This window comes from Xylocopa sonorina, chromosome 7, assembly GCF_050948175.1.
Source record: "Xylocopa sonorina isolate GNS202 chromosome 7, iyXylSono1_principal, whole genome shotgun sequence".
Taxonomy (NCBI): Eukaryota; Metazoa; Arthropoda; class Insecta; order Hymenoptera; family Apidae; genus Xylocopa; species Xylocopa sonorina.
In genome coordinates, this window is record NC_135199.1 from 5,696,499 (window position 1) to 5,723,175 (window position 26,677).

The 26,677-nt window shown below is 49.8% G+C and overlaps 1 protein-coding gene across 3 annotated transcripts in view; it reads right to left on the reverse strand.

The window, feature by feature from the left end:
* LOC143425085 (uncharacterized) overlaps positions 1 to 26,677 on the reverse strand; it is a 286,080-nt gene that overhangs the window by 194,519 nt on the left and 64,884 nt on the right. The window lies entirely within an intron of this gene.

Genomic DNA, 26,677 nt, shown 5'->3' on the forward strand with positions numbered 1-26,677 from the left:
TGAATCGTTTCCTCGCTACGCCACGCGTAATCGTCGCGAGGGCGATTACGATTTCCCGCGATCCTTCGAGTTTCACCAAGTTAACGAGCAGAAGCGATGATACTTGAATCCGTATCGAGGTATTCGTAACGTGTTTCGAGTCGAACGAGTGCGCAAGTGTATTCGTTCGCGGCCAGACTCCTCGACATTCGCTGCGTAACGCTAATTGACACTCCCTGTCGCTCGACTTTTCTAAGACACTCCACTTTCTCCGCTTACGTTTACGGATCAAAAAGCTGCGGCTGAACGCTTCTTTGCATGCTCTTACGTAAACGAGATCTAAAAGCTTGTCGATAAAAGTTCCTCGTCACCGTTTTCGAGAGTCGAGCGTGTTTCCCTTCCCGCTAGCCTAACATTATCCCAATGTACGTTAAATATCCTCGTCGCGAGCGGTGTTTGCGCAATCGCGCAATAAAATTCGGCGTGCGGCGGTTTTACGCAACGAGGGTCTTACGAGTGCTCGGTGTCGCCCAATTAATGAGCGTTATCTAGAGTTCGAGGCGTCGTATTTACGAGCGTTCCGCGGAGCGGTCGTAAAATTAGAGAGGGAACGAGTCGGTGTCGAGCACGGGGTGAAAATACGCATCGCGTGCGTTCGCGCCGATCGCCTGCGCTCCCGGCGGCTCGACGCGTTATTATCCTCTCTTATTATTATTACATATTGCATTATTACGCGGCGGTTGCAACAGCGTGCCGCCAGGTTCACGATGTTACGTTTACTTTCGCTAGATTTCTCCTATTTTCCGTAATGCGGCGAGATTGCGGCTTGAAATTGAATCGGCTCCTTTGGACGAGCCCCGCGGGAGCATTAACCACCCCAAATATAGGCGCGCTCCCCGTCCAAACGCATCGATTATGCCGACACGAGAAGAATAACCAGCCACCGACTTGGATCCTCGTTTCCGCGTTAGAAAATCGATAAAACAATTTCACCGGCGGCGTGCTCGCCGCGCGTTGATTGCCTCGTTACGACCTCGCGGATCCTCGAACGTACCACCATCGCGCGCGCGCGCGCAGCCTCTCGTAGCACTCGATCGTCGTTTTCAGCGAGATGAAACGTTCTGTCGCGATTTTTCAACGCGAGTCCTCGAAGGCGAACGCCAACGCGCGGCTGCTGGCCATCGACAGCGATTTCGTAACCGACGATACGATTCCATGCGGGTTACAAAGTCGAACGATCGTCCAGCGCTGTAGGAAACGAGGATAGAGTGCTCGCAGTGGTATTAGTTAGCATAACGAGGACATTTTGTTCCTTATGACAGAGAAATCTTTTGGCATCGCAACGCGGCGCAGACGGTGCCAATGATCTTATCAAATCGCGTGTAACGCGATGTGGCAGCCACTGTCCGAGGGAAAGTTACACGGTCTTCTATCTAAACAGCTCCAGATGGCACCCATCCAGAATTATTTCTCTGGATTAGCCGGGTGGAGGCTCGAAACGCGGCCTGGACATGTCCACCGCGTATCGCGATGAAACGACCCGGGTAACTGGGCGGCGATTAAATGCAAACGAGCCAGAGAGCGCTCTGGCGCGGTGTAAAAAAATGCTCCCTCGAAAAAGGTGGATTCCTAATTAACGAGCCACGGTGGTACACCCGTGGCCTCTTAATTATCAGCGCGGCGAAACAGTGCGCGCCGCGATCTACGTTTATGAACGTGCGCGCGCGCGCCCGCGCGCTTGGGCATAAACGCGAGCCGATCGAGCACGGCGTTCACGGAGGCGTGCACGCACGCCTGGCCTCTCCTGGCTTCCTCTCGTTTCCCACGCCACACGTCTTTTAGCCACGGCTAATGGCGATCCCGCGGAGAGCTTTTGAAAGCTCGCCCGGCTTCTGGTAAAAGTTGCGCCGCGGCGCGCGATCCGTTTTCTCGCCGCGGATCGAGCGTAGACCATAAATTATAACTTTCGGCCGTAAAAACACCGGGCTATGAAAGTGATTTGCTGGCGAGACGTACCCTCCGTCGTCCCTTGCCCTGGCCAAGCCGGCACCGGGTGGGGGCGGCTTTGAAATAATGTATGAAATCATCGACGAACGCGAGCGCCGTTCTCCAGTACACGCAGCTGCTAGCAATAAGGAGGTGAAACGTTTACGTAACACAGCCGGGCATTAGCGGAATATTTATAACATTAATCGTCGTACCAAGCTGATTACGGCCACGGTGCGAAAGGGCAATCCTCGTTAATCCGATTTCGGCCCAATCAACGATGGCGCCCGCGCACGCCTTCGCGCGGTAACATTGGGGGCGCAGCCATGTTTTTTTTTCGATCGCGATCACGAGACGCTGTGTATATGTCCTTCGTGAAATTCGGATGGGTGGAACTCGGGACGAACGACAAGATAATCGATTCTTCAGGGGTGCTGAATGAGAGACGAAGGGATAATCTGAGATAATTAATTCGATGAAGGGGGTAGTTCGAGCGAAGTACTACATAGAACTACAAAACGAGAGGAAGAATAGCGCATCAGTTGGTTCTTGTTGAGCTTACAGGTTGGATTCGAAGATTGTTTAGACGGACGGTAACTAATCGTCGATCTGATTCGTCCAATACGATGAAGACCAATTATGCCAGACAATTCAGTAGAAAGCAACGCTTACTTCAGACCAGCACGGTCTCTTCTACCGTATTGCCAGGTCTACGTAACAAATACACGCGCATGGACGACCTCTGACCCGTGAACGTGTTAATATATAACTCCCACGAGTAACGTGGCTGGCTACGATAACAAGTACAAAGTACAGTGTCGACTGAATAGCTCGAACGGTCGCTAGTCGGATAGAGAACTTCTCTAGGAGCTCTCTAGCGCGTTATTGACACTGACGTCTGCAACTCTGTCTGAGAGCGTAAATCTCGAGGAACGAGCGACCATATCCGACCGTATCCGTTAAAACGCACCGCGAGGACCGAAAGACAGAGGGCGCCGCGCGATTAAAGTTAATGCCTCGCGATGGCCAGGATCGCTGCACCTGCTGCAACGCAGCGACGCTGGCGAACAAGGTACGCCCAACGAGAAAGTGTTTAACACTCGAAACGAGTGGATTTGTGCGCGTACGTCGGCAATATCCCTAACAGAAATATGGAATGCGGGAGGACTACCGCCGCGGCTACGCTCGGGTCATTCAATGAGAGAAAACAATGGAGGCGGCTGATTTATGAGGGCATTACCGACAACCCACGTACATGCTTAGATCTACATATTATACCAATATTCCCGATGTTTACTGGCCGAGCACTACCGCCATTCCGCGTGTACACGACGGTGATTCACGTGCGGTGCCTCCGTAGCCGCGTCTTCCCATAACGGACCACCGGTTAGGTGGTCCACGCGGGAATATTCTGGTCCCCAAGTGGAATCCTTCCTCCACGTCTTCCGCGAATCATCGCAATTCGTAATACTACTCGAGCTGAGCGAACGTTTTCAGTTTTGAAACAGAATCTGAGAGATGGAGAAGAGAAAGAAGAAAATGTATCGAGAATTCGAACGTTGACAGAGTTTTTCCTGGCGAGCAGTTGGCTGGACGTGTTTTAACGTGCGGTGTCCCCGTAGCCGCGTCTTCCCATAACCTGTGACCATAGGTTAAGTGGTCCCCGCGTGGAATTTGACCTCGACGTCTTCCGCGAGTCATCGCAATTCATAATCCTACTCGAGCTGAGCGAACGTTTTCAGTTTTGAAACAGAATCTGAGAGATGGAGAAGAGAAAGAAGAAAATGTATCGAGAATTCGAAGGCTGACAGAGTTTTTCCTGGCGAGCAGTTGGCTGGACGTGTTTTAACGTGCGGTGCCCCCGTAGCCGCGTCTTCCCATAACTTGTGACCATTGGTTAGGTGGTCCACGCGGGAATATTCTGGTCCCCAAGTGAAATCCTTTCTCCACGTCTTCCGCGAATCATCGCAATTCGTAATGCTACTCGAGCTGAGTAAATATTTGGAGTTTTGAAACAGAATCTGAGAGATGGAGAAGAGAAAGAAGAAAAATGTGTCGAACCGAGCGAATGTCTGACGTGTTTGAAACAGAATCTGAGGGATGGAGAAGAGAAGGAAGAAAAATGTATCGAGAATTCGAACGCTGACAGAGTTTTTCCTGGCGAGCCGTTGGCTGGACGCGTTTCGCCATTCGCGCGTCCGTCGAGAGAGGAGGGAACGCGCGACGCCCACGAGGACGGGATAATAAGTCATACGGGTATCAAAGGGGAGTGAAAAAGGAGCAGCGGGCACGAACGGGAAGCCATAAACATTGTGGCAGCGCATCGGCACGTTGTATCAAACGTTGAGTCATTGGCGAAACGGGCCGTAAAACGAGAGAAAAAGGAACGGAAGTGAAGCAGGTCCCCGGGACGTAAATCACTGGACGCGGTAAACGCAATAAGGAGGATATAATGATGACATATATCATCGTACTAATAGTAGGACCGCGATACGATCACGCTGGGCGATGGTCGCTAAGAAATGGCCAGAACTGCCCCCCAACCGCGCCGGTGTGGCCAACCGTTTCGAACGCTTATAATCGAACGACTCGTCCGGATAATTACGTTCGTTAAAATAACTCGACCTGTCCTGGGATAACCGCAAGCGTTAACCCCGCAGAGGGCCCGATATTTTCGCGTGTTTTTCTCCTCGAGGACGGGCCCAACGTTCGTGGCCCGACGTTCCACGTGGAAATGTCTCCTCGCGGATTTTATTCCTGCCGCTGTGCGGTTTAATCGGTTAAACGGTTCCGTAAACGTCTTTTCCTCTGACAATTTGAATAAATTTCGCTTCGCGCGCCACGACAGACGCTTAAACGCATCCGGGGGTGAGTCGTTCCTGAGCATCTTTTGCGTCAACTGTGACGCACGGGTAGGTATGCGCGTCGCAAAATACGTATCAGGAGAAAGAGAGAGAGAGAGAGAAGAAAAAATGAGAAAATTATTATCGATGAGAGGGTGGAGACTTTGCGATGGACGCTGTATTTAAACGTGTTCGGATTAAAGAAGTATTTCATCGAGTGGAAGCAAGCAAAGGGGAACAAGGCCAGCGGATTCGGTCTCGAGAAGATCTGCATACGCGAACTCAGGACTCAGTCAGATTATCCGAGCGGCATCTAAGCCGCGGTTACGTACATCAACGCTGATTCTCTTTACGCTCGTTTCGAGCACCGTGGAAGAGGGCGAACGGATAATTAGCGACGCTCGAGTAAAGAGCACGCGTGCCCCGGCAACTTAATTACAAATTTCGAAACGCAAACTTCGCCAACCGCGTGGAGAAGGGAAAAGGTAATTAATTTAGCCGTGGAGAAGGAAGACAAACCGTCTAACGCGCTGCTTAACGCTGCGCCAAGCCAATGAAATCTCCGCCAACCAATATCCGACTAATAAAAGGGTTCAGTTTCGTCTACTCGCATTCTAATTGCTCGCGTTATTCGACTTGACTCGTCGCAGACGCGGGTTCCGTCGGTTTTCGATTCCCCTTTGCAACAGCCTGGGCACTTTTCCCGATCTGGTGCCCGGGTGAAAGTCCGCAGGCACGAAAGCGAGGGAGAGCACAGCCACGAAGCCGACAGGTCGACCGCTCGTACGTGCACACGGCGAATCTCCGCGCCTCTGCACGTAACGCAAATCATGCGGCAGAAGTGTGGCACGTGTTGTCAGCGCTGGCAACGGATCGCGTACGTGCCGCGGAGGCTGCCGCGATTACATAACGAGGGGGGTTATTTCAGTTTAAATATGGAACCTGTCAATCTTCGCCCCGACTGGGCCTGCGTAATTAATAGTAATTGCCCGCGCCTCTTCGCGCCCCGGTTATTACCTCCGTTTGGACGGCTGATTAGCAACCGCGCGCGCGTAAATGAGCCGACCAGGGCGATTTAAAAACTCGCCTGGGCACTGTTTATTGAATCCGTGGTTAATGAAAACGGCAGTACTCTGGGCGACTTTTTATAAATGATCGAGATCTCGTTACCATGCAAATTACAGTGTAATTTGTGCGAATAGCAGTGTCCTTGCTGGGATACCTCGCGTTATCGAACATCGCGATGAAAGAGAAGGATGAAAGAAAATTGTGCGAAGGTGGAGAAATGGAGTGGAGTGTTTTGTGGGATCGAGAGAAACGATTCGATATAGTCGATTTCTTCTGTTCTCTTTCGGAGAATTTCCCGATCGCCGATTAATGCAGATCTCGCGCGAGCGCGAGCGATCGCGGCGGATCATGCAAGTAGAACACGGCACGTGTTGTCAGACTCGGTGTGTACGTGACCGTAGGTGTACCGAGCTGCACGAGTTTCCTTCGATTACACCAGCGGAACGTGCTCGAAATAAATGTTAAAATCACGATCGGGCTCGTGTTAAATGCGAGCGGGTCGTAACTCGATCGAGCGATATCGTCTCATCCGAGATTGCTCATCCCGGATCAGAGTCAGACACCGCTCGCTTCGCTCGTAAAAAAAACGTTAATCCTCGATGAACGAGGAGAAATTGCTATTTTCTGGCTTCCATAGGCGGGGATAGCCGAAATTGGATCGCGAAATCCGCTGACGGATAACGTCCAACTAATACATCTCCGCGAGATTAAATCAACGCGATCGGTAATTCTCTTTCGCTGTAATATCGCAACGTTTCATAATTCAAATAACAATTCGCAAGAAAAAAAAAATTACACCAACACTTTCTCTGCATTCGTCCTCTTTCTCTGATTAATATCACGAATTAAAAGGTTTCCTCTCGCGCATCTATGAGACGCTTAATCCCTGTCGAGCGGAACACGGTTCAGTAGTGCAGCCAAATATCGCCGTGGACCACCTGCGAGGAAGATCGCGATACTGTAGAAAAACGAATCACGTACACATGTCCGAGGCGCATAAAAGTCCCGGATCGTGAAATTGGCCGGGAACGAGCCGAGAATTAATTGCTTACAAAGCAAGGAGGGACTTGTACGTTGGACGAGACGATGTTATCCCCGAAACGGAACGGTATTGAGGGGAGAGGAGGGCAGGAAAAAATTCATTAGTGGCGAACACGATCTTTACGATCGCAGCTGTTCCGTCTCGCGCAACAGTGAAAATAATTACAATGGTAATAATCGATCCAACCGGACGGTCGTGATCGTTCGATCTTGTTTCATTGCCGACGCGACGCAACGAATAAATACACTGCTCGTTACGGGCCTTACTCCTACAGAGCCGCATCAGTCGATGCCGATGGGGGTTTATGAGGTCGTTTACATACGTTTTGACGTTTTCGCAGGCATCTTTGACGTTTAAATATCGCTGGGCACCGGAGCCGTTTCGGCGAACCTGTCCTTCGCCCGCAGACGCACGAAACTGGAATGCTAAAGGTCCGGTCTCGTTATGGTCCTCCTTAACGGCGTCTTAATTTTCGTTCGGAGAAAATAAAAAGTACCGATATGATCGCGAAACGGTCGCGCATTAAGCTCTCTGGCGCCGTTACAGAGAGACCGTGAATCACACACGCGATAACCCGAGGAGGCTTGGGCAATCGCGACGCAGCCCCTCGTTATTTATTGCTAATATCAGTTATTAGCGGCGAGAGAATGGGAACGGTTCTCTCGTCGATCGATCGATGCCTCGAATCTCGCGAATTCGCGTCTGAAGAACAAAAATGTCCCCTAAAACCTTCCGTTTACTTATCCTCGATCAAAAATTTACTCTATTCAATTTCTCTTGCAAAAAAAAATACAAATAGAACGTTCTAATCTCGCGAATTCGCCTCTCGAAATCACAAATATCCCCTAAAACCTCCTTCCGTTTACTTATACTCGACCAAAAATTCCCTCTATTCAATTTCTCTCGCAAAAAAAATATAAATAGAACGTACTAATCTCGCAAATTCGCCTCTCGACAAATGTCCCCTAAAACCTTCTTCCGTTTACTTATACTCGACCAAAAATTCCCTCTATTCAATTTCTCTGATAAAAAAATAAATAAATTTCTATCGCGTTACTTCTGAGCAACGTTCGTCTGTTTCTTCGCGATTTTCTTCACCCTCTCTCCAAACTCCCTATTTCTCTCTCAGCGCTGTAATCGCGCGGAACACGGGAAGGTGATCCGCGAGTTCCACCAGCGGACGTGGCAGGGCGGAACTTTTCGCGTTCCCGTAAAACAATGCACACCCACCGTGTGCCTTGCGTTGGTGTAACAATGTCTTGGCGCCACAAAGAGGTACAATGATATATATCCGTGAGCCCGGGTCGGTTACTTAAACTTCATTGAAACCGCGAACAACAATGACTTTCTCCGGCGAGTCGAAAGGAGGAAGTCGAGGCCTCGACGGCCGTTACAACTATTCGCCGATGGTTCGTGACGCTTCTGTTCCATCCCGCGCGGAGCCTCTCGGAAAAAAAGATCGATTATTTATTTCGCGCTGACTAAAACGCCGCTCGACGGGTGAAAGGACGGCCACTGAGCGTGTTCCTTTTTTTCCCGTGCGAGGATGGGTTTCGTTCGATGGAATTGCCAGTCCCGCCGGCGGTGCCAGCCGTAAAATCCATGATTCGCGTACGCTCCTATCCGACAACCCGCGACCTCACCTGCATACGCTGTTTATTAAAGAAGGTTACAACGTTCTATCGACCGCAATCAAAACGGTTTAATGGCTTCATATACGATTTGATTTACAACGAACCTCGTTTCCTTATTCCACTCCATCCTTCATCGGTTGTAAACAGAGTTTTATCATTCGACGTTACTCAAACTCATTGCTACCGCAGTTTTTCTCTCTCGAATCTCTGATCGCTTAGCGATCGAATGTAAACAGTATCGAACGCAAAATAATAGCGATCGCGCGAGGAACAAGAATCGCGCGCGACTCGAGCCGATCGCCACAACGTCGTTCCCTGCCGGTTGGTAAATAAATAATCTCGAGTCCCCTTAGCAACGTTTCAATTTGCATGGGACGTGGAGCGCCAATCAAAGATCGATCGAGTTGTCGTTAGGTCGGGTGGCTCGCCCTTCGATCCTAACTGGTGGCACCGGCACGAGCCTACTCGCGGTTACGACACGCGGCCGGTAGGCCTGATAATTTATTATTGCTGAAGAAATGGAAGCCGCCGATCTATTAGCACGTTCGACAATAACAGCGCAGGCCGTAAGTAACCTAAGTGGTTAAGTAACGTCAATGCGGGCTTACCAGCCGCCTACGCGAGCTTCTTACAGGTATATATGCCCCGACGCGGTCGCTCGCGTTCCCAACCGGTATCGATCGCGACGACGCTGAGCGGCGTGTCCACTGGTGCTCCTGCGAGGGACGTCTACGCGTATATCCGCTTGCAGAAAAACGTATCAACTGCGTGGACGATCTCTCGCGAAAAGTTAACAGAGTCACTTTATCCAGCCATCGATCGTCGATCGTTCACACGGCGAAGTCTAACTTCGCGTGGGCGACATTCACGGCTACCTATTCAGATATGCTCGCCTTACACGATCTGTCGATCGATGGGATATCTCTCGACATCCCGTACGGATATCCGTCGCGAGAGACATTTCCGTGGACGCGTCCTCGAGTCCTTTAAAACGAGAACCATCGCTCGCGAAGAGTGAAGAAGAAGTTACGACTACAGCGTACTGTTATTTCGCGAATGCTTTACGAGCGTCCAGCGTGGAAATAGGGACACCGCGGTATCCTGGCTCCGTTTTATGGAAACTAGTTATCCTCCTTTAACCCCGCGATCGCTGGTCGTGAAACGCGAGCTAATACCCCGCAACAAACTGCCGGCTAATATCCGAGTATTTTCACCGGCTGGATAATACTAATTGAATCGACGAGCCTGAACGAGAGTCGAGCGTTTAGCGGGGCACTAACAGATTATTCATTTATGCGCATCGATACCGCGGATATGGAGACGCGGCTGCGTCTGATACGCGCGTCGACGCATCAGGACGCTCTCGCGTCGTTTCCAGACATTTTACGTGATTGTCATACCCGCATCTTCGCCTCGACTGAAACGCAGCCGAGTGACTAGCGTTCAGTGTGTATTCTGTATACGCGTGCTTGGTTCCACTGATCGATTCTCTCAGTCCATCGTTAAACGTGACCAAAGAGAAAGATCGCGGCGAGAGAAAGAGCAACGGGGCACGCGGCGAGACGGTCGAGAGATTTTCTCAGCGTTTCCCTGGCAGCGTTCGTCAAAACATAAAATCACTGGCCGGAAGCGTAACGTTTTCACGAACGATTACGACGCGCGCAAATGAAACTCCGCGCGATACTTTATTGGCGCGTAAATCGTTCGTTTTTCCCTTTTTTCCGCCGCACGTCCGAGCGTTCGAGAAATTCTGGAGAAAATTTGCACGTAACGCTCGCTACGCGGGTTTCACGTTCTAAGAACCGCGGTGAACTGCACAGGTTCACACGAGCGAACTCGATCGCGTCGAATCGAATCCTCGAATCTTCGAATCTTCGAATCTCCTCGTTCGAAATCGAACGAAATAACTGTAGAACCGACAGAGCCAACGAACACGATCGTTCTGGCGATGGTCGATGCCACGCGTAATTCAGAATTCACGCGGTACCGCTCGAGCGTTTCATCGCTCGGAGGCGAAGAGAACGCGCACGATTTCGAATGTAAAATCGCCGATGTCGCGGGACAGTTTCGCAACTGCCACGGGCTACGGGCTTGTAAGAGTCGCGGAGACGAACGTCAGCGAACGAGACGAGAGACCAGACGGAGAACCGCGGCGCGGCTTTAAGAGCGGCGCCGCGCGGCCGCAAATGCGATTCGCCTCGGCGCGACGAACGTTTTGTCGCCGGTGATTGGCGTTTGAAAGAACAACCGCGTACAATGCAATTACCTTGGCCTTAACCGCCTCGAACGATAGCATTCGATCCCTGTGCCGTATAGAAATATCTGTATATCCCCGCGTTGCCTTCGTGCGCGTCGCCTTTCGCTGTATTCGATGCACGATCGAGTTTTTCCGTTCCTACGCCCTCCAAATAGGCATGCACGCGCTTACTCGGCTGCTCGTGTTGTACTTGGCGACTCTCTGGCTCGCGATTTTTTGGAAACGCGAGTCCAGCGAAAAAATATGAACCAGACATTGCGCGCAACGATATCTCGCAAGACCATAAATATTAAAATCAAAAGCAGGTACTTATTCTGCTAAACAATCCGGCCACGTATGACGATATACAATCTAAAACGCGCAAGACATACGGCGGCTGTCTACGCGGCTGCCAAAGGAACGAATATTTTCACCGTCAACTTTCGATTCGCTTTCACGAGTTTATTTCCCTTCTACGATTCTAGTCGCGATATAATAACCGGTGCGCACCCCCGTACACTCACTTCGTACCATAATCGACGAGGACAAGTTAAAGGAATGAATTATTCTCAACGAAATTGATTGCAAAAAAAAAAATAGTAAACTTGGTAAAAAAGAAGACACACCATCTAATCGCATGTATCTACTCACGTGTCTCCTCGCACGAGGACACGTAAGGTATCCTGTCCCCCTGGTTTTTGCTTATTCTCCGGTCCCTTAACGAACCATGAGATCGCATCTCGTTAGAGGGTCGTAGGTCGCCAGGGTCCCGGTTCGCCACCCTGCTGTTCGCGCCTACGATCCGCGTTTCTTTCCGAACTTAGACAAAAGCGGCTCTCTCGAGGATCTCTCGTGCACGGAGACACGCGGTTCTCCGCGAGAATCACCGTTGATAACAACCTCGTGCGCCGTGGATTACGTGATGTTCGCACGGATAAAGAGAACAAGGGGCGGCGAAATTTCGCCGACGCTCGATCGTTTTTCGCAGAAGCACCACGCGCTTGTTCGCGTGTTTCCTCCGCCCGGACACAATACCGCGGGGGGGATAAAAGCCAGGTCTGGGGCGCCTTTTAAGGCGTAATCTTTATGCCCCCAGCGGCACGCGGGGACCCAGACGGATACGAGGGCGTAGGCGTTATTGCCTTTAATGCCGAATTCGCGGTCGTAAACGGGCAACCCCGCGTCACGAGCCCGTATCGTTTATTGCGGCAAAGTGGCGGGTCGGCCCCTGCGAAATCGTCGGATACATTCAATTTTTCGTACCGCCACACCGGCGATTATCGCGGATCTAATTAGCCGTTCAGCGTCAGCCAACTGCGAAACGAGAGACGGGATTCGATGGGTAATAATCGACGATATCGTGTCCGCGTTAACGGCTGGTCGATCAAATTCATCGATTTCCATTGATAAACACCGTTCTGGGCGGACGATCTGGATAACCGCTTTAAAGGGTTGACGAGGAGTTCTTCGACAACTCCAGTGTTATCGTTCAGGTTACTTAATTCGAATCTACGAGTACCACCGTGGATCGTGTACCATTTATTCTAGTCTTGTGCTGTTGAGATATTAAAAAATGGCAATCTGTTCGTTGAAATAATTGCAAGATCGCAATGAGCGCGCAGTAAGGCTGCGTGGTCTCCATTGTGAAACTAGCCTCGTTCGAGCTGGACAAAAGCGGGAAACGACGGAGGGAAAGAAACGCAGAAAGTCGTGGAAAGAGTTTTAAAGAGCCGTGCGCACGGTTTGCCAGAGATTTACGGGTCGGCTCGGTAACGAAGGCGACTCATCAGCATCGATAATGGCGGCATTAAGCGCCACGGGCCTTTTGTGTCCGTCTCGGGGCCGAAGTGAGCGGGTTCGCGAACGGTCAATCAATTTAATTACTCGTTCGAGCGAGCCGAGCGTTTATCAGAATGCCGCGCGACGAGAGAGCTATTGCTCGAGTGACTCGTCTGCCCTAATAGCACTAAATCTCCTTCAAGAACGGCCAGCTCGAAAATTGCAGGCTGAAAAAGAGAAGCCCCGCGACGTCGTTCGTAAGCAACCGCATTGGCTGACCGCGAACGGATTACTTAATCGTATTTCGCGAGGTGGATCTCGTTTTATGGAGCACCGTGCGACTAAGTCTAACGACTTGACAAACAGTGGAGCCTCGCGACGCGGATTATCCACTCGCATTTACGAGGGTATTCAATTTTACTCGTAACGTCCGTTTCAATTTATAATATCGAACGAACAGCAATTATTTGATTAAGCATCGTATAATTCAATATAAATCAAACGAAAGGTGCGAAGCTAACAAGCGATTTGGATTGTTATCCGCGCTGCTGTGGAGATCGCTTGTAAAATCGGTACAATTCTAATCGGACGTCGTAACCGGTTGAAAGTCAAACTTAGCTACGTTTTTTTGTTGTTGTTCGACGCGAGCAAGAGCCTGAAGCGAACGGATTCCGCGGTTTTCATCGACTCTCAGCATTCAGCAATAACGCGTCTTAATTACGGTTATTGGCGCCGGATATGCTAAAACAGCCGAGATTTTCCGATCCGTGAATATTACCGGAGCGCATTAATTGCGAAAGCGGTGCCGCGCGTACAGGGGGTCGCTCGTACGACGTTGCTTTACGACTATCTTAAAAGCAACGGGGATACGATGAAATCGGTGAGCTAGTCTTCGTTGTAATTTTACGAGCGTTGCTCAATGATACGCCGTGGAAAAAATCGGCGGAGTGACTAGCGTGAATTGGCCTGTAATCACCTCATCAGTCGCATTCCCACAACTCACTGCAACGCGGTTATTTAAAACGCGAGGCGGTATTGACTCGCGCGAGCCAGCGAAAAAGAAAGGAACGATTACACGGATGCAATTTTCCTGGCGCTAGAGACGCGTGATCCCGTTGGCCGCCGCCGGACTAACTACGTAACCGCGCGAAGGGGGCTCTTTCTTTTTAAATAAACAGCGAACGCGATTGGAAAGCGGAGATTTTAGGTCTAGATAAATATCTGAGATTTAGTGGACAAGTTTATGCGCTCGATTATATCACGTGCGAATAAATCACATATACGTAACGCATCCGTAGAAGAAACAGAGTTCGTATGGAAAAAAGTATTTGAGAAATCCTTAACAGTGATTCGATGAAAACTCGAGAACCAATCGCGTGGAGCACGAAGGATAAAAGGAATCTCGACGCGATTAAAAACGCTTGGCGTCTTGTAAATCCGATCGAAGCGGTTAAGGTGAACAATTATAAAGGAATTAAAGAGGGATTAGCGTTCGCCTCCTCGAGAGAGCGAGCAACCCGAGCGTGGCTGAATTAGAGGCTGGACACACGCTCGCGTACCCACGTCACGAGTCCGATCCGCAGATATGGCAAACGAGCTTATTATAGCAGTCAATTGTGGCATTGTTCGCGCGCCTCTAACGACGTCGATTTGCATAACGCGTACACCGCGCGCTCGCTCCGCCTCTTACGTAAGATTAACCATTTTTCTTCTCTATTTTTGCTCCCCGCGATAGAGAGAAGGATGTGCAGAAGGAGAGAAGGAACGGCGACGCGACGCGTTTATTGATTTTCGATCGCAGCAGAGGAGAAGAGCAACGCGCGCGCCCTCCCCAGTTGGATACGCGGCCGTTGAGTGCCACGCCTTGAAAAAAATGATTAGCGTCGGATGGTATGCGAAACCAGATACCGGAATCGCTGGAATCCGTGGGCAGTTTCGCGCGATGTCTGCCGCCAGTGATGTCCCCGCATATAATTAAGCGCGGCTGGCCTGCTTGGCCGTTTTCATTCGCCTTTAAAACGCGCGTCGCCGTTTCGAACGTGGCTCGCGCGCGCTGCGATCGCCAGGCGTTATTGTGCCCAGCGGAGAATGTAATTGCATCGTGATTTAATGAACGCCCAGACGCGAGGCGGGGCGGGCCGTAAACCACGTTTTAACCACGGCTGAAGGATTATCGGTGGAGCGACCGCGAGCTGTATAAATTTGATCGCACGCCGTAGGAATGCTCTCGCGGCTTTTAAAGGAGGCCCCCGTTCGGCTGCCTCGACCAGAGGAATTTAATTGTCAACGAGGACGACGCGCGAGGGATTTTCCACGCGTCCAGCCAGCCTGGGCTCAGCTCGATTTCTTTCCTTTTCTTTTTTTCTCTCCCCGTGCCAACCGGTTTTGATAGACGTCGCGAGCGGATCCCGATAATCACGCGCGTCCTTGTCGCCTAGCGGTGACTTATCGATCACGCTAAACGCCGCGGCTATTTAATCCTCGTTTATTTAAACTTATCATCGAGAGGGAACCCGTTCGCTTCGCGGCTTTCTTTCCGCGGATCGAACGATCGAGACACTCCGCTTCCGACGCCTGCCAACTTGAATCAATAGACGCCGTTCCCTTTACTCGCGGATCAAACATTTATTTATTTACTTAGCAACGGCGCTCGTTTCGTACGGCGAAACGAGCTGGCTAAATAATCTGCGCAAGTCACATCGGCGAAATATAGAATATTTGAATAATAGAATGGAAGATAGATGAGAGATTAACCAACTCGCGAATTCTATTAACATATGCGCAAGCAAAGGTAGAGCTTCTGTATGATCTAGAATTCGCTTCAATAACACTTTTTAAAACCAAAATAAGAACGTTCTGCTTAATAATCTAGCGAAACTTGAATCAATCGAAAGAAGAGCTTGCACACTTATGATCGCCTCAGGATTTCGACAAAATTGTCAAGCCAGAACTTAATACCAGCGTTTCGTAGCCAGGCTTTGACGAACCGATATCGTCCTATTTCACGTCCGAGCGAGGCCGCGTAATAAATATTCAGGAGGCTTCCGGCCGTGGATTGTCGCGGAATACCGACCACTGGGATGCGACGTTGTAACGCAGTCGAGTTTCATAAACAACGAAGCCGTGTACCGGCAGGTTGGTTAGTTATGATCCTTCAGGAGGCCTGGTGGCTGCGGTACGCTGGCCAGTAACGAAAGACGGATGGCGTACGGCACCGTGGAAGAAGCGAGAGGTGGAGACGACGACGACGAGGACGATGAAGAAGAAGAAGCCTCGAAGAGAAGGCGTAGTCGTGCCGCGCGCGCGACCTTTAAAATTTTCTTGCGGTCCTCGTACGTGGCGGGTTTACACGCTTGGCCAACACCTGCGCCTCCTCGCGATCACGTTACTCGGCTTCACGCGTACTGGTTTAACATTTCTGTTGATGTCTGCCTGGATTTCGCGATTCGCCTGTGAAACAGTGCTGAGAGGATCGCGATCGACTTCCTTCCGCGACAAATCGACAGGAAACAATCGCGTGATTGTGAAAATTCCTAGATTGGCTTCATCTCCACGTATGTGGGTCAATACAGGAGACACTGAGTCATCGAGATGCAATAGAATTCACGACGTCTAATTAAAAATTTGTACGAAGACAAGAAGTAGTTGGAGCCGATCGCGAATCGACTCCCGAATAAAGCTGTAACTCGAGATCGCAAAACAGCTGCACTGGTGGAGAAAGAATCGCGTACCAATTTAACGTTTCTGACGATGTCTGCCTGGATTTCGCGATTCGCCTGTGAAACAGTGCTGAGAGGGTCGCGATCGACTTCCTTCCGCGACAAATCGACAGGAAACAATCGCGTGATTGTGAAAATTCCTAGATTGGCTTCATCTCCACGTATGTGGGTCAATACAGGAGACACTGAGTCATCGAGATGCAATAGAATTCACGACGTCTAATTAAAAATTTGTACGAAGACAAGAAGCAGTTGGAGCCGATCGCGAATCGACTCCCGAATAAAGCTGTAACTCGAGATCGCAAAAAAGTTGTATTGGTGGACAAAGAATCGATTGATTAGTCAATTAAAACCTCCTGGGCAATTGACGGTGCTCCTCAACGTCGAATCGCGTGCTGCGCGCGGGACAGCGAATAAAAACAAGCTTGGGCGAGGCGCTTCCGAGCGATCGGTTGATCGACAAGAAAAGCAGCGAAACTGCACTGCACCTTGGTTCGTTCGAACGCGTTCTGCACCCCACGCGATACGCGAACGTTTCGTCGCGAGGAAAAAGGGTCGTTCGCGACGATGAGGGGGATGAACGGCGTTCAATCAGGAGCGTACGACTTAACGGACACTTTGGTACGTGGCGTTCGCCGCGTATGGACAAATGCAAGTCGACGGCCCGTTCGAGGTAAGCAAAAGTCAGCAACGACGACGAGCACGACGACGACAAGCAGCGAGCCAGTAACAACCCGTAAAAGCGCACGGTAGCGCGTTAATTAAACGCGAGCGATTAGTTAGCGGCAGTTAATTATATAGATTAATATGCAAATGAGTGCTGCGTCCCTCTCCCGCCTGGTGGCTTGGCGAAGGTAGACGCGAAGCGCAACCAAGTCCACCGTTCTGATTACATTACCCTACAGAACCCTCCTCCTGCCACGACTCCCATCGCCCACTCGGTTTTCCTTCGTTGCGCTACCACGCGATGCATCCTTTGAATAAGAGATACTGGTAATTAATCTGGGTAACCCTCTCGATGGCGTCTCGACAGGGCCTTCTGTAACGGGTTTCTCTGCGTTAGGAACGTTCGCTTGGAGATCGCGAATCGAGGCGAGAATAGAGGCCCAATGAACTTTATTTTTAATTTTGCGAATCTACATACGTGCTAGAATCCCAATGAAAGTTGCGTTTACTACTACGAGTTTCGCTTTCAAGCTCTTTATTTTCAATTTTGCGAATCTACATACGTGCTAGAATCCCAATGAAAGTAGCGTTTACTACTACGAGTTTCGTTTTCGAGCTCTTTATTTTTAATTTTGCGAATCTACATACGAGCTAGAATCTCAATGAAAGTTACGTTCACTATTACGAGTTTCGCTTTCAAGCTCTTTAATTTTAATTTCGCGAATTTATATACGTGCTGAGGACGTGCTATGGACTGCGAGAAAATCGTGGCCAGTCGATGGAGTTATAATCGTCCAAGAGAACGGGCGTTAGTGAAGGTTTTTTTTTTCAACCAGTGTCACTTGGTGGAGCGCGTGCGACACGATGTCGCAGTTCATACATAATCGAGCGGACGAATTAGAATGGTAGATTGACAAATCGGACTGCTGTTTACCGTAAATTGGCCGAACGCGGTCCCGCCGAGCCCATTAATTATCGCTAATGAAATCCAATTAGAACTTCTCAATACGTGTCGCGACGGGTCCATTACTGTTGCAAGAGAGTTCGCGGTGGCTGCCTCTAAAGCGAGCGTCGCGCAAAAACGTGACGCTGCATTGATCGCGCGGCAGAAAATCGCGGGGAACCAGATTTCACGTGTCTAACCGTCTCCTGCTTGCACGTCTGATCATTGTATATGCCATTCGTTGTCATTTTGAAGAAGCTTCGTCGAACGAACGAGCTTAAGTACGAATCGATCCGTCCACAGATCTTCGCGATCGCTTAAACTCCAACCGTGGTAACGCGGATACTCACGGGTGGACAGCGTGCGTGCAACGAGATGCATAACTCACGGAGCAAAGTGCTCGCGCGTTCTAATTAAATTTATTCATTTTTTCATTTTTTCCCGCGCTGGTAAAGAAATGAATCTGCATAAAGTTGTGCTCGGAATGCGATCTTAAGTACCATCAACGATCACTCTAGTTTATCGTGTATCAAAAAAACGGAGGAAAAACCTAGCGCATAAAAATACAGCACGATATTAATGATATATACACTTGATAGAGTACAATATAATTAAATAGCATTAGGTTTAACGAGTAACCTATCAGTGAAATGGATAAGAGGTAATTAATGAACTAGTACAAGGTTCCAACTACTCGTCGCCGGTAGCTACGCGTCTCCTTCGCTCCGTGGAAACGTCAAAAAAACGTGTATCCATCTTCCTAGAATATCCAACGAACATAAACTTGACGAGTATCAGCATTCGAGGAACTAGAAACACGCGTCTCGTCTCCATATTTAGCAAGGATTTATAAACGAGAAAAAAAACGAAAGAATCGTGTGTACTCGCCATAGTCGAAGTGAAACAAACACGGATCGGCTGTCAACGGGAACGTTAAACTGTCGCGTACTCGTCGACGGTTAAAATTCCCGCCTATCAAACGAGGATCCTCGAAGGAGGCAGCAGGTGAAGGAGACGCGGGGACGAGGCGCAAGCTTTGACGACAGGTAGACACGTCGGTGTCCGATCTTATAAACTGAAAGCCCTGGGAAGATGGGCCCAGCGCCTTAGTGTACCTCATGTAACTAACATTAGATGCATAATGCATGGATAAGGTGGCCGGGCTAGGTGTCGCAGCGACAAGACTCTACGACTCTCGACGCCCCTCGTGTTGCATCGTGCCAGCAACGAGCGCAGCCCGTCTCCGGATGTTGTTACCAATATACATCGACGCCATTTTAAAATACAATCGCGCGCCGCGTCCGAGTTCCCGCGGCGATGCACGTGAACGAGCAGCGGCTTCGAAATTGAAATTTACAGTACCCGAGCGCGACTTTTCGAACGACCGCAATTGCGACGGTCAAGCGTCGATCCAACGAACGGGAGACGAGATCGCGTTACGAAACGTTTGCGCGAGAAAATGTACGAAAGAAGCACGGAAACGTGCGCGTAGAAAGAAGAGAAGGGAAGCGTACGGGGAGAAAAGAAAGTGCGGTAGTCGAACGAGATAGAGTTGGAAGCGGATAGAACGGCGGTAGCAGAGTGAGGAAGATGTTAGAACGATATGAAAATGCGACGCTGTGGAGATTTGAATAAACTGCCCGATCAGATTCGAATAAATTAGACAAAGCGGTTGAACGTACGCGAATACTTCTTTGGACAGGGGTTACACGTAACCAGTAGCAGCGGGCAACAACAGGTCCGTGGCCAACTAGCGGAGGCAGCCCAGCCGTGGCCGATAACGTTTTTCACGGGACAGAAAACAGTGTGCACTTATAGTACAGCGGGTCGTCCACGTGAGATCTTGGCCGATAGAGCGTTGTAAACCATTGTAATGGTAATACGCGGCGCGCGCGGCCACCGATACACATCACCCCCGCGGCAGCTACCCTGTGTCGCGAAACTCTGTGTCCCCGTGGCTACGTAATCGTCGCGTGTTACGTCGCGGTCGTGGACACGGTCCTCACTCTTCGTTCAGCGTCGATCGATTCGCAGAGAAGAGCTGCGCGATGCATAGACCAGCGACGTGGCGCACGGCGATAAGCGAAAAGAATTTCGAAACTAACCGAACAACAAACGCTCGACAAGCATTTACGTAACAGTTAAACGTACGCGTACAACTACAAGCGAAACTGTACTTCGTAGTCGTCGCTGACAGCCAACGCACGCATCCAAGTACCGGAAACGGTGCGTCAAGTCGGAGGCTGTCGCGACACGGCAGCGCAAGAGGAGGAAGTAAGCGAAGAAAAAAGGGAAAAAAACGACTGTAGCATCGGCAACAAGTTCTAGCAGCGTCGCTAGATATTACAGGGGTGCACACGCAGCGTCCGCTTGGTTCGTGTTCCACCATTCCAGCCGAGTGATTCTAAATCGATTTGTCAGGACGTCGAGACACGAACGTCCGCGGGACAACGTTAAGGGCGCAAGCCCGCCGCGGCAACAATCGCGGAACGGGCCGGAAGCGGCGGCGGTGAACGCACCGCGGCGCGTTGTACGCGTTGGTACAACAGCCGAGTACCGGCGGACGCTTTCCACGGGTACGGACAGCTAACAACCGCGCTGCCCATTGTGGAAGACGGGACCAACCGGCTGACTTTTACAAAGTGGACGCATAACAAATGCCCGGCACGCATACATTAGCCCGCATTAATACCTGCTTGGATTTATTAATGCCCATATTATATTCATGCGTTGCTACGAGTTACGGCGCGATGCATTGCGCTGGGGCATGCGCCAAGTCCCGATGATATATCCAACCGTCGCGCTCACTCCATTGTTCGAACTCTGCTCACTCTCTTTCTTTCTCTTTCCCTCTACTTCGAGACACCCCTGGTACACCCTCTCTCCTCATCCCTCCCGTTACAGACTCCTCGTTCTTTCGCATGAACGTTCTTTCAGCTGGTTTGTACATACCCACGGAACCGTACGAGCTGGTTGTACCTCTCTCGATTCGCAATAAGTCTACCGTTGACTACCGTTCGGCCTTAAACGCGAGGCCAACCGCCTCGTGTCGGCGAAATTCTCCCTATCACTCGGATAAGATTGCGGGATAGGTGTTCCTCGGATAAGTCCGCGGGACGAAATGTTTCTTCGTGTAAAGAAAAAAAAAGAACACGTTCGCATGGTATCGCGCGCGTGTCCAAGTAGAATGACGACGGCGATAAGTCGGACAGGTTCGCTTATAGGTGGTTTCAATGGGTCGATAACTCTGTCGATTCTTCTTTTATACGTTATTGTTGGAGGCAGAGGACATCGCGGAGGTAGATAAGGCCCAGAGAACACCCTGGGCTCGGACGATAGCGGACCCAGGCGTTTTCCTACGAACAATCGCTGCGCGGAAGGGCAAACGTACGGACTACCTGCTACCTCCCATGGGAGGGTGAATCATGTACGATCGAGAATTATCACCAAATTATTGTCACGAGATATACGCCCACGTGCGCGGTGTATCTGTTTTCACTTGGCTCTCGAATGTATCGCGCGGACGGTGTACACAGAATGGTCTTTAAAACGGAATGGGCTTTAAAGCAAAGCTAACGTCCTGGTAGACATCGTAACTGTAAAACTCCATGGCTCACCGTCAGAGCGGAATAGTCGCGTTAACAAATCCTTTTCGCGTATCCCCGGCGTTTTCTGCGCTGAAGGATTAGGAACTGTCTCGCAGCAGGCTCGTTAAAAGTTATTGGAAGCACTGTTCAATGGCGCCTTCGAGGGGTAAGCGAGAATGCAAGAGGACGTGTACGATGTGGCACTTCTTCGCGAAGAGACTTCTTCGTGAAGTGGAACCAGAGTCTCTGATCTGCTGCCAAAACTTTTTCTACCTTCCTTTATCTCTCGTTTCGTGTAGCGAGCAGTATCAGCTTCTTCGCGACAGTAAATTACCGTCAACCACTTGCTTCTACTTGTTACACCCTGTAACAAGTAAAACTACGCGATCTCCCGCAAATGGTTGCAAGAACGAACAAAATTTCGATCAACAACCCCCAAGCCCCTCTCGTTCCACGTAGCGAGCAATATCAACTTCTTCGCAACAATAAATTACCGTCAACCACTTGCTTCTACTTGTTACAACCTGTAACAAGTAAAACTACGCGATCTCCCGCAAATGGTTGCAAGAACGAACAAAATTTCGATCAACAACCCCCAAGCTCCTCTCGTTCCACGCAGCGAGCAATATCAACTTCTTCGCAACAATAAATTACCGTCAACCACTTGTTACACCCTGTAACAAGTAAAACTACGCGATCTCCCGCAAATAGTTGCAGAAACGAACAAAATTTCGATCAACAACCCCAAGCTTAATGATCGATCGTACGATCTTTGGCTCATCGCGTCGCGCGGCAGCACGAAGCGTGTACGTATCTCCTCTGCATTTCCTCGTACAAGCGGCGGCCTTGTTAGCGGCAGTCAATAGGTCCGCCCAGCCACCGTGGGACCCGCGATCTATAAGGACGGGGACCACGCGAACTTGCACTTTAGCGTGCGACGTGCTCCTCTCGCGGCGATAACAAACGCGGCACGTCGTGCGCTCGAGCGTGTGTCTGACTGCTCGCTCGCTGCCTCCGTGCGTACTCGCCGCCGCGACGCGAACAAATATAAATGCACTCGCTTCGCGACGAGGACAGCGCGCGTGGTTTAGGTGGCGATTCAATGGGTGTACGCGCGCGACGGGGCGAGGCGGAGGGTGAACGCGTGCAGGGATCAATAAAGGTGGCTCGATGGCGGAAGTGATGCATGGATCCGCGCGACGTGCTTGACATCGTCGACGCGTCGACACTCGTTAACCGTAACACCGCGCGTTTGGCTCGTCTTTGACTCGAGCAGACGTGGACGCACCGCGTGGCGGAGGTTACTCTCGGATGTCCACGTGGTGGTAACGCGGATGGACGGTGGCTGTTATTCGAGGTCGCGTATGCTGGTGAATCTCATTCGAGAAGCGACACGGGCGTCGTGCGAGCGTGATTCACATTCGTGGGTCGTTCTTAGGCGAGATTCGTTCGAGAGGATCGCGTTTGAGTCTATTTGGATTCTGTAACGAGGGACGTATACTTGGCGAGACTCTATCTACAGTTTCCAAGAGGATTTTCATTCCAGGATATCCACAGCGCGCCTCTGTCACGTATCGAGGGGATGGGATCGAAATGACTAACAGTGTTGGCGCACAGGTCTACGCTCGCTCGATCGTTTCGCTAAGTCAACGGACATACGATAGCTGTTCATTAGCGGAAATTGCAGGTGATTTATGAGACAACTCGTCCAACGTATCTATAATATTTCTATACCCGTTATCTAAATAATTGCACGCGCGCGATCTACTAAATAGAAATGATCTACGCGATCGACTGGATATCATAACCGTGTCTCACGGCGAGCAGGAACCTTTTACCTCGATCGATCCCTGTCGCGTATCCGAGCGCCTCAGAACGTTTCAGAAACCAGTAGCAGCATTTCACGCGTCAAACGAACGAGTTCCACGTTTAACGTGCAACGAGTCCAGTCGCATTCCACTGGTGAACCAAAACGAGCCGCGACTCGGTTGCACTTCGACTTTCGATCTTCATCAGGAAAGCAACATAGACCTGGCGATGGTCTCGACTATCTGTAGAGGCGAAAAAACACTCTCTCTCTCCCTCCCTCTCTCTCTGGTAAAAGGATAACGTCCGGCTAGTAAATAACGAAAAGGAGCCGAATAACGCACGACGACGGCGTCCTTAACGAGCGCCACGAACTCGCGCCCCCTTTATCGGCGTCTAATACACTCGCGCGCACCTACTTAGCGGCGCGTGCACCACACAGTTGCGCGCCATTAATCGGCGATAAAGCGAGCAACAAGATCGTGGCAATAAAGTGGCCAAAGTTACAGGCGACGTCCCAGGCGGCAACAAGCCGCGGAATACGACAAAAAGCCTATCATTATTAACGCGTTAGCATAAATCCCCGGGCGGCGCGCGGTGATTCCGCCGCGGAGCTGGCAAAAAACCTTTGTCCACGGGCGTAAGTCGCTGCTACTCTCTCTAGGTTGACAATGACCGCCGCCATGGGACCGGTGGGAGCCGTAAACGCTCGTCGAACACGAGGACGCGGCCACCGCGGAAACTGAAGAGTTACGATCGACCAGAGGCTTACCCTCGCTCTCACCCCGTGTCCTCCCTCTCCGACTCTCGCGTCCTCTGCGTCTCGCGCGATCGCTCGACAGCCACGAACGAACGGACTTACGATACGTCCCCGGAACTCCGAGGCGAACGCGACAAAAAACGGTACTGGCGGGTAACGCGGCGAGAGCCACCGTGTGTGACGAGTGAAAAATGCCAGTCGAAGGAAAAACGAGACCAAACGAGACCGTACGAGACGCGCTTCCTGTTGCTTTGTTGCCCGCTCGCTCTCGATCGCCGCGCGCGAGTCTGCTCGAGGAGCAACGTCGCGATCGCGCTGATTTAGAGCCGCGTTTGGCTGTCGATTTTCGATTTTTCGTTTCGAATGAATGTGCACTCGTGTTTTTACGGTTGCGACCTTGAATCGGTTTCAAGGATTTTCGTTTGTCGTGTACTGTAACTGGGGATGCATACGCGAATACTGTGAAATAATCGCAAGGGTTGCGCAATTTTCCTTGAGACAGGATAACGAACAGCTGTTTTGCAAATGATGTCGATGGAAAAGTAGTATAATCTGGAATAAGAAACGCTGTTCGATCTAACATTATTCATCTATTTATATTCTAGCGGTTTCGCATTCCGTGCGACAGGTGGACAGCGATTTAAAAGGTGAGGTTCTGAACCCAACTGGGGGTAATAGGAATAGCGTTCTTTGGATTCGATCGGATTCGAAAATTTCTTCGAACCAAGTGCCACGTATTTCGATAAAGACAGCGTTGTATACAGAGTGGTAATTGCATTATAAATTTACGTAATGGTTGAAAGAAGTTTATAAATATTAAAACAAGTGTGCAAAAAAGTCAATTGATACTTATACAAATGCGTAAAATATAATAGCGGCTTACTGTAGACGAACAACGGTAACAGCTGATAATTATAAATCCCTTTTTTTTTCAACAGTTAAACACGTGTTACCCAAGAGGAATTACATATACAAATTAGAGCGTGGCGTTGCTAACAAATAAAAGAAAAACGGGTGAAAAAGTTAAATATGGATAAGCTGCGTGAATTATAAAACACCACCTGCAAATTAATGTGTCACTGAATGTATAAACAACCGTAGATAAAGCCAGTGAATAATTGTCATCGAGCTGGTTCTAATTCAGGTCCACGAAACCTGCTATTACGCCGATGATGAATTGCGATATTCATACATTGTTTATCCCGACAAGATTTATATGCTAAAATTAAATAACCACACTTCGCGAGCGTAGAGTTGGACGAACGAGATCAGGAATAAAATATCCTGCATCTATAATAAAATATCCGTCCCGAGTTCGATTCTTCTGTCATTAACCGTAACGAGACGTGCATAATTAACTGTGAGCCACGTCCACCAACAAGCACCGGATGTATGCATCAGCGCTACGTCCAAATAACCGAAATATCACATTATAAATCTTCTTACCAACGTATCGTCGCGTTTCCGCTTTCCTTTTAAAAATCGATCGACACGCAAAGCACTTGAAACGATATTCACAATTATCGTTACTAAGTACGAGTACAAAGAAAGCAAAAAGAAGAGGATAAAGGAAGAATACGCGGAAAATTTATCAGAATTGTTGAAAATAACACGAAAGAACAACCAAGATTCGTGGATGGCCGGAAGAATCGGTTCTGCAACGACAACTTAAAACGATATTCACAATTATCGTTATTAAGTACGCGAAAAGAGAAGACCAGAGGAAGAATACGCGGCAAATTCATCAAAATCATTAAAAGTAACACAAAAGAACAATCGAGATTCGTGGATGGCTGGAAAAATCGGTTCTGCAACGACAACTTAAAACGATATTCACAATTATCGTTATTAAGTACGCGAAAAGAGAAGACCAGAGGAAGAATACACGGCAAATTCATCAAAATCTTTAAAAGTAACACAAAAGAACAATCGAGATTCGTGGATGGCCGGAAGAATCGGTTCTGCAACGACGACTCCTGCAAGTAGTAGCTGATGAACCTAGCCAGACGGAGCCCAGTCACCGTGTCGTATTAACGTACTGCTGGACAATTTGTAACGCCATCTTGGATCCCATCCGTGCGTAACAATGTAACCAGAAGCCTGGTACTGAAGGAGAAATAAATGATTGCCCGGTCGCTGTGAATCAATCATCGCGAAAACAGCCGAAGCCGCATCGCGTCGCGGCGGTGACACGCGCGGAACGCAGTAGCCGAGCATTACGATTCGCGACACGGCCAAGCCAGAGGACGAGCAACGCGGAATCGAATGTTTTACAATTCGATATAGAGAGGCAGGCGCTCGGATAAGAGGGCAGCGACGATAGAAGTATAAATGAAATTATGCAAATTGTTCGCTTCGCCGATAAGAACAGGACGAGCGAATGAATTCTGTACTCAGCCACTGCGCACCACGTCCAATCTAAGGAATAACTTTACCATCGAGTGTTATTTTACTTTCGATACCCCAACGCACAGTTCTTCGAACTGTGTTCCACGAAAAATTCTGACAACGACTTGAAGAACAACGAGCCACTGTCTGCTCCGCTATTAAAAATCGAAAAGCGTTTCTTTTATAAGTATAGGGCATAGAAATTGAAATAAACTAAAAACTCCTACTCTAGCGTTCTTGA